At 43.9% G+C, this 9320-nt stretch overlaps 1 long non-coding RNA gene across 1 annotated transcript; it reads left to right on the top strand.

Annotated features, from left to right (window-relative positions):
* Positions 1–1741: 1741 nt before the first annotated feature.
* On the top strand, positions 1742–5475 carry LOC109740218 (uncharacterized). The gene is made up of 6 exons (XR_012202605.1): positions 1742–2274; positions 2729–2928; positions 3119–3233; positions 4294–4456; positions 4537–4730; positions 5050–5475. It is a non-coding gene; the product is annotated as an uncharacterized lncRNA (long non-coding RNA).
* Positions 5476–9320: the final 3845 nt, after the last annotated feature.

Below are 9320 nucleotides of genomic sequence, written 5' to 3'. Positions count from 1 at the left end.
CATGACTTCTCAGTGGCTGACCCCTTTGCAAAATTGTGAGGTTTCGAAACCAGACTTAGAAGTGGTAATATTAGTTTGAACCTCTCTGATATCCATGTTCAGCGGATCAGCGCGAGCGTTTGCAGCTCATCAGCTGAATTTCATTTCTAATATTAGTTTGAACCTTGTAATCTTCGAATTTGAGCCATATAACTCTAGAATTTGAACCTTGTAATATTTCGAGCTTCTGTGGTACAATCGTTGAAATGGCATCGTATAAGACTCGTATATTGGTAGCACTATTTTGACCTTAATATGCAATGGTCTTAGATTTTATTAACCATTTTCGAATCTGTTTACCTTGTCGATCTCACAGCACACGATCTGTATAGCTAACTCGACTGCGATCTTCGACATTATTGCAAGTTCCTTCCATCATGTGCCCTGTAGAGCGCAGAATTAATTATCGCACTCGAGTGTCCATCATCACCCTTCTGTGTAACTTTGACCTCATCACCCACGGGTACACTTATGACCGAAGTCATTCCACACACTTTGTTTTTACAAAGCTTTTTGCCAATAACCGTTTCTGTTCTCTTGTCTCAACGCAAACAGTTCATCCGAGTGAACCGCATGACGTATATCGCACACACCTTGATCTGGCTAACCGTTTCTTTTGTGTTGCCTAATCACAAACAGTTCATCCGAGTGAATCGTATGCTGTATATCGCACACACCTTCATATGACCGCCCGTTTCTTTTGTTCCTCCTCATCGCAAACAGTTAACTGAACTGAACCGTATGCCCTGCATCGCACACGCAACTAAAATTTGAACCGTGTTTGATGCATCCTCCATCACAAACGTTTTGCACCTTTTTTTGACGGTTTTTTACAACACCGTTTGCGATTATTGCATCGCACATAGTTTCGTTGAAGGGTCTCTGATCGTAGTGTCGCGTTAGCAGCATCCTGCAGTAGTGCATGCTCACTATACCGTTGTCCTCATTACCAGTTTTGTTCTTCTTTCTCGTTGAAGTGTTCCGGCATCCCGTGATATAGTCACCTGTGTCTAGCCAGACGATGATAGATGCCATCATATAGAGAGGGCCCTAAGAAAATCTCTCCATTGTCAGAGGAGCAAATTCCAATCTCGAGCTATTTAGTCCCTTGTCAAACTTTCGGATGAACTTGTAAGTTGTCGTTATGATCAACGTGTTACAAATGACTTTGAGCAACCCCAAAGTTCGTAGTACGGTAAGAAGTGACTATTATACTCTCATTGTCTAAGGAACTAAAACACATATTAACACTTGCTACCTGTGAGCTGCGTTGGGATTTCCTTGAAGAGGAGAGGATGATGCAGTATAGTAGAGATAAGTATTTCCCTCAGTTATGAAACCAAGGTTATCAATCCAGTAAGAGAACCAAGCAACACTACGTAAACAACACCTGCACACAAACAACAAATACTTGCAACTCAACGAGAGGGGTTATCAACCCCTCAACAGTTATGAGCAAGATTAAATTGTATAGTTTTTGATAGATAGAACAAAAATACAAAATAAAATAAATAAAAGAAAATTGCAGCAAGGTATTTTTTTATAATAAAGCACCTATTGCTTCTGCCCGCGTACTCACCGTCGCAGCGTTTTTGCAAAAAAGTCCCTATGGTTTCCGATAATTGAACCCGCCATCCCTACGTAAGTGGATCTGGAAAAACGCTTTGTTTTTCATAAACCCCCCTGCACCTGTTAGAATTCCGTCCGCGATGCAAACCCCTAGAAAAAAAATACCAGAGAAAAGGGGATTGACGAGCGACGCAGGCGCGGCAGCGGGGCTTGTCGGCGGCGAGGCGGAGAAGGAGCGGGGATTGAGGCTCGTGGAGGACCGGATCCAGCGAGGGGAAGATCGGATTCGTCGGTTGGCGATGCAGGCGCAGCCGCGGGGCTTGCCGGCGGTAAGGCGGAGAAGGAGCGCGGCGGCAGGGTGGCTTGAGGCTCGTGGTGGACCGGATCCAGCGAGGGGAAGGTCGGATCCGTCGGCTGGCGACGCGAGGATCTCGAGCGCCATGGGAGTTGCTGGCGACGGAGCTCGTCAATGGCGGCCACTTCCCGGTGACACAACCCCTGCGCCTAGCCTCCCCAACCTGCTCTCCACGCGCCCCCGTGATGCCGTTGCGTGCAGCAGCCTCCCCAATCCTCCTCATCATGCGCCGCTGCCTGTCAATATTGGATTTTACTTTCCGATTCTCATTTCAAGTTCTGCACGAAAGAAACACGGAGAGGACAGTGAAGGTGAGACCTCAGTCTAGCGCTCTTAACTGAAGCAAATAGTGTCTGGCCTTTTGGGTATTTTCGTCTAGCAAAGTCAGAGCATTAACCAAAATCATTAGAAAATTGATACTTCCTCAAATCATGTGCTAACATATAGCGTTACTTCCTTGCATACATGTGGCATCAGTAGAGAATTGATATTCCCCAAAATCATTGGAAAATCAAACTGCATGCATATTCAGGCTGCAACTCTTTCTGATTTTTTAGTTTGGCTGAAGATGCTCTTACTCGTACACTAGATCAACTGTACAACTGCTCTAAATGTACTTCTTGACTGCTTGTCTTTATCTTAATCATTTTCTTTGGCGGCTCTGAATTTTTAGTTTGGCTGTGTTTTGCGATGCTGCTCCCAAGCTTCCCGACGAGATTATGCGAGTCACAACTTACATGACGTGGATTCTTTTGCTATACTTAGGAAGATGGCAATAGCAGCGGCGGCGGTGACGCAGCCACGGTCTCGACAAAACTTGATTAGATTACTACTGCATTACTAAATTGTGCAAGTAGGACTCTTTCACAAATCATGTCAATGAGGCTAGCAATTTGAAGAGGCTGCTGCACATGATCTGAAGATATTGGCATATACAGTCCTGAACATAAGTTTCAAAATAACAGGTCTGTTGTAGCAGTGAATTTTCCTAATGTACTATAATCTCATTTGCATCTGCCTAACCTTTCATCTTGAATTTTTGTATGCATCTAGGCCCAAGTAGTCAAAACAGTACATTAGTTAGTGTAGACAAAGAAGAATTGAGCTTCCAGTACGTCATTATAACCACCTTTCCTAACTACCTCTCTCTGGTAGGTTGAAGGTGTGGAGTTTAGCCCTGTTCCGCTGTAAGGAAATCCATGACCTCCACAGAAATGATGCAAGTGGAAACAAGCTAGACTCACAACAAATAGTACCCTGGTACTGACAGGTTAGCACTATATCAGTATACTTGTTCAGCCTTTCCATGTGCTGGTCCGAATATTTAAACAAGGAAGCAGGCTTAGTTGCTCACCCACCTACTATTGCTGCCAACAAGTAGCCAGAAGCCCATAGAAGATATCTGCATTTCATCCTAATCTGGTTCCTACATATTCAAGATGTGGAGATTAGCTCTTTGCTCCAACAAAGCCATGGCCTTCAATTTTGTTGTTAATTTAACTGCCGATCGATCGGTCTATAATAGTTAATTTGGTTTCCTGTGAACTGAAGCTTCCTATTTTTCATGATTATATTAAGAGCTTCCTTTTTTCATGATTATATTAAGAACTCACGGAACTCCTTCACCTCACACCTGACCGGCACATCATCCAGATGCAAGAGACCCCTACTACTGCATCCACCCTAAAATCAATCTAAAAAGGAAATTTATAACCCAATATCTCCGTCTCCCGTGAACCAGTGCATTGCATGTGGAAGTAATCTGGGTTGAACCTACTTGAGGTCTTCCATCACTTTTATTACTTCAACATAAATTGTATACATTGTACAAACTACCCATTAATTAGGAGCTGATATATATGATGCATGGTTGATAATAGCTACTTCAGCTTATCCCTTCTACTTCAGCTCTCAAGCACGAGATCCCCTAGGCATCTCATCTGTCCTTGCAGGCATGTGTTATTCCTCCTCTCATTAGATCATCCTGTGCCAGATACGCTAGAGTTGTACTCCCTCTGTAAACTAATAGTGATCTAAAAGTTACATTAGTTTGCAAATATAGTACATGATATCTTGCAAGGCCTGACTAATAAGTAGGCGTGGCTTAAGATGCTTCTGGAGACTCATTGGAATGGTGGAATTCACTCGGACTATCATATGAGCATAATAGACTATGAGCATTATTCAGATTATGATGAATGAGAAGTGAAGGTCTGAATGTCAAGCAGAAAATACAGTGCTAAATATTCAGTCAAGGAAGAGCAAGAAGTATATATCTTCTCATGTATATTACGAAGAAATTCTTCACATGTTTTCCTTTTTCATATAAGGTTCAAAGTGATCAGGTACGGCTCATGGGCTGCTACAACCATTAGTGGGGCAAAAGGGTTGTGCGTGCACATGCTTATTAATTCAAGGCAGGATTATGGGAGATAGTGCATGGTCCAGATGAATAGATGGAACCCGTCCAGAGAAAAGAAAAAGGAGAACAAGGTGCCACCAATTCGCATCCGTACATAATTTATAGGACTGAGATTCAGTTTAACCTGATCTAAGATGTGCGTGCATTGCAGTTCCAGAAGAAGATTGTTCTTCGTAAACAAGTACTACCTTCGTCCCAAAATAAGAGGGAGTGAATGGTACATCATATGTAACAGGAGAATGGTGGCATGTCAAGATCAGGTAAGAACTATGATGCCTGTGCACTTGCTGAATAAAGATGATTGTGATGGCCTTATTCCTTGGATGGGTGGGGAGCTTCAACCTGGTACGTAGCTTATTACCTCCTACTTTTTGCACCTACAAAAAATTATGTACATTGATATATGTGGTCTAATCAGTACCGTGCATCATAACCTATCCTTCGTTTTACTGAAGTTTTTAGTTATTTATTTCTTGGCCAAACAAATTCCCTTTCGTATGTAAGATACAATTGATCATCATGAATAAGAAGTACCTCATTGTGATCTATTTGTTACTGAGAACGTCAAGTAAAAAAAATGAAATTATTGGCATTGGACTCTTAAACTTTTCTCCATGTATGTACAGACCTCAAATCTGAAGTAGTTTTTCCTATGTATATATAGGCAGTCGACAAGATAGCCACACAAAATTTCTGGTGAATATACATGGCTAACATTTTATTAAAAAATGTTACATCATCATACAACTGTTATGCTGTCAGCGATGCATCCGGCGGTGGCGGAAATGCACATACTTGGGGGCGCCTCGATCGATATGGCTGTTGGCTCGCGTGTTCCCCTTGGCCAAATTGTTGGGTAGAGGAGGAGTAGGCGGCCAGGGTGAATAAATGGTGCCTCGAGGAGTTTCTCGATCGTGCTTTTTCCATCCTGTAGATGGTTCAGTGGATCGTGAGGTTTTATGTAAGGTATTACATGTAATTAATTTTTTGGTTGGATGGATGCAAAAAACAAATCTTGTACTTAACTCATCTGGATTGTTTGTGCACAATTACTAGAGAAGAGAGGGGGTGGTTGAAAACAGAAGATAAAGAAGAATAGAAGTGTTTTTATCGTGCACGAGGATCTTAAAGGCACATGTTAAATACGACTGATGTTGAACTAGAAAGACATGTATGTCCCGTTGCAACGCACGGGCATTGTCCTAGTATATGATAAAAGATAAACCCGGGGGCTATAGTTTTCACTAGAGGCTTCTCTCGAGAAAATAGCATACGGTGGTAAATAAATTACTGTTGGGCAATTGATAGAAAAGCAAATAATTATGACGATATCCAAGGCAATGAGCATCACGTCCGAGACAAGTAGACCGAAATGATTATGCATCTACTACTATTACTCCACATATCGACCGCTATCCAGCATGCATCTAGTGTATTAAGGTCATGAAAAATCGGAGTAACGCCTTAAGCAAGATGACATGATGTAGGCAAGATAAACTCACGTATGAATAAACCCCATCTTTTACCCTTAATAGCAACAATACGTATGTGTCATGTCCCGAGCACCGCAAGATCGAACCCACTACAAAGCACCTCTTCCCATGGCAAATAAATCAATCTAGTTGGCCAAACCAAACCAATAAATCGAAGAAGAAATACGAGGCTATAGTAATCATGCATAAAAAAGTTCAGAGAAAACTCTATAATCACTAGTACGTGTCGGTGCTATACAAACGGTTTTTAACCCCTTTCCGCGACGGCATTTGGAACCGTCGCCTAGTGAGTGACGGCGATAGGGGGGTCCTTCCCACACGACCCAGAAACCGTCGGGGATAGGGAGCCTTGATGCATACAGTTGTCCCAATATAACCGTTTCCGATATCTCGAATATCCCAAACACTTCATCCTTGCTACTCGTTTGTGCTCGCACTGCCATCTCAGTCGGAGTTTTGTGGTTTTACCTAAATCCAAGCAGATTTCAGGCACGGGAGTTTTACGATGCCTGGCACATCACAAAAATTTCATGATTACAAACCGTGTATGATAGGTAGACAATCACACACATTTAGTTTTCCCGCATCGTATGCGATAGTGTCTGACATCACACACGCTTTGCAAACGGCAACTGTGTGCATTGTTACACACGTTTCCTCTCCGTGAGCCGTGTCGGATTATGATGTATATCGCACACGCTGTGCTTTATTAACTGTGTGCGCCATAATGACCTGCACACCCTAATTTCGTCCTAATTTAATTACTGCTATTTAAAATTGTACCTAATTTAAACTTGAAAGTAGGCTTTAACTTTATTCATATCCATCAGGTTCAAACAACCAATGGATTATTCGATTCACAGGTACATATGTTTAAGAATTACATAAGCACTAAATAAAGAATGATGAACTAGGGTTCTATACTTGTACTATTACAGATGGTAAAGAAAGAGGCAACAGACATTCCGGTTGCTGAACAAGGTGAAGCGAAATGGCCCTATTGTGCTCTCCTGGATGCAGAAAGGATGCAGGATTCTAGTCCAACCCCTTGTGATAGCCGCCCGCCAATCATGTAGTTTGAGAGGTAATCTTGAGTAAACTGCTTCAGGATCCACTGCAAAGGAAAAAAAGATTCAGACATTGTCATCTAACACAACTCATTACGCGCAGTAAAAAGAAGGCTACAGGGTTCTTACTTACCATCCTGCAGTTCACTGTTGTCTTGCATAAAGTGTAAACAAATAGTTCAATTGGCGTCTTTGGACCCATTTTAATAACAATCTTTATCAGTTTCCTCACTTGATGCTGGTTCATGAATATCTCATTGCCGCAGAAAGGGTCGAAGTGTGGAACTTTGGCAATGATATATGTACCTAAAAGCACCAAGTTAATATTAGAAGCTAAACAACAATTGAAAAATGATGTAGTACAACATTCCCTCCATCCCATTATATAAGATTTTATTACATGTATATCTAGACATCATCAGAACATTAAGGCAACACTCTTCCTTGTTGCTATGTAGCCTGGGATTGCATATTTAGTCATTCTTACAATGTATGTTGCTATGTAGCCTTAGATATATTAAATACGGCCCTAGTTAACCTACTGATAAATGGGTTACTGATATATTCAGTGAAATGTCTGATTCGATGATTAATCCCTTATCAGCCCCAGGCTATATGGTACCAGCTACCGATATCCTGAACAGTGAGTACATATAAGCAATGCGATGAAAATAACCTCGATGGAAAACAACACTATTCTCAATATTGTCCTGCATGAGTACATATAAAGGCATGTTAAGCACAACAGGCTAAACACCAACCAAATATATCCATGGTAGACAACATAATCTACAAATGATAGCTTCAGTGTGCATGCTTAAGCACGCTAGTTAAGCAAAACAAGAAGTGGAAAGATATGTTAACTGCATCAGGCATAACATTTAAAAACAAGCAAATAGTCATTCAAACTGGTATTGTGAGGTCTAAAGTACACTAGTTATTGTTAAAAAAATGAAAAGGCATGTTAACTGCAATATCCTTAGCAGCAACCAAATATCGTAATTCATCGTGATATTGTTGAAACTGTTATTGATGAAATTGAACTGCACGACAAATAATTGCACATATAGAGTGAAGAACTGAAATAAACAAGTCATAAGGCCATCTCTAGCCGATCCTTTAAAAGTTAAAGGACTAAAACCCTTAGTGGATATATATATATATATATATTCCAGCAATTTTTGGCCTTTTCTAGTCGATCCCCTAAACTTAACGTTGTAAGCTTCAATTTGATCAAGTTCAAAGCAGGTTCAACCGAAAGTAGCATGCATTCAAACATAAACATAGATAGTTTTGCATAACTAAACATAAAACATAAATTTAAACTAAGCTAACTACTTTAGGTCGAAGTAGAGGTCGAGCCAATCCTTCCTTGTCATGTACGGTGTGCCGCGAGCAGCGTCCGGGCCGGCCGTTGTCGGGGTCGTTGGGGAAGGCACTCCTCCACACGTCGACGTCGATCTCCTCGTCCTCGGGGCCCACCTCGACGCCCTCCGGGTCGCCGTCGCCGCCGCCTTTGACCTCATCAACGGAGGAGAGCGCGATAACCTCGCCGCCCTCCGCGCCGCCGTCCTCGCCACCTTCGACCTCGTCATCGGAGGAGAGCGCGATAACCTCGTCGCCCCTCCGCGCCGGCAAAGATCGCCCGCTCCGCCTCCAAGAGCTCCGGATGCTGCCGGTGGAGCTCTTGCATGTAGGCCTTGTCGGCAGCCTCGGCCTTGAGGCGCTCCCACGCCTCGCGGTCCTCCCGCGCCATAGCCGAGCTCACCACCCCTGGCTCCAGCGGAACAAGGTCGACCGGACGTGTGCCGAAGGGGAAACTGAGCCTAGACGCCGCGCCGTGGTAGCGGACCTGTCAGCGGTCGAAGTCCATGGCCGCGAGCTCGGCCGTGTGGAAGCTACCGAGCCACCGGCGGGTGTGGGTCTCCAGATCTGTAATCTCGGCGATCCACGTCCCCCACCGCCGCTGCCGGACCCCGAGGTAGGACCTCGTCGGCTACTGGGTCCGAGGGAGGACGGGGAAGTCCTCGAACCGGCGTAGGGGCGCGACGGTGGGTGGATCGGGGGACCGGCGACGGTGGACCGAGCCCGCGGAGGACGACGGGGACACCTCGGCGGCCACCTTGCCGGCGTCGGGCGAAAAGGCCGTGATAAAACCTCTTTTTGGCCATTGGCTCCTTGAGCTCCCCGGCACACAGGCAGAGGTTGAAGATGGAGGCGCCGGCGATGGCGGCGACCTGCCAATGGTTTCGAGGGTTGTATGTGTCTGTGTGAGCGGAGGTTTTGGGGAGTGTGTGGTGTGTGTGGAGGGGGGGGGGCAAGGTGGTGTTTGAGGAAATACTGCGGCAACTGAAAATTTTACTAGGCGGGAGTAA

This window comes from Aegilops tauschii, chromosome 2 (genome assembly GCF_002575655.3).
Source record: "Aegilops tauschii subsp. strangulata cultivar AL8/78 chromosome 2, Aet v6.0, whole genome shotgun sequence".
Taxonomy (NCBI): Eukaryota; Viridiplantae; Streptophyta; class Magnoliopsida; order Poales; family Poaceae; genus Aegilops; species Aegilops tauschii.
Note: the sequence above shows the minus strand (reverse complement) of the source record. Positions and strands in the feature narration are given on the sequence as shown.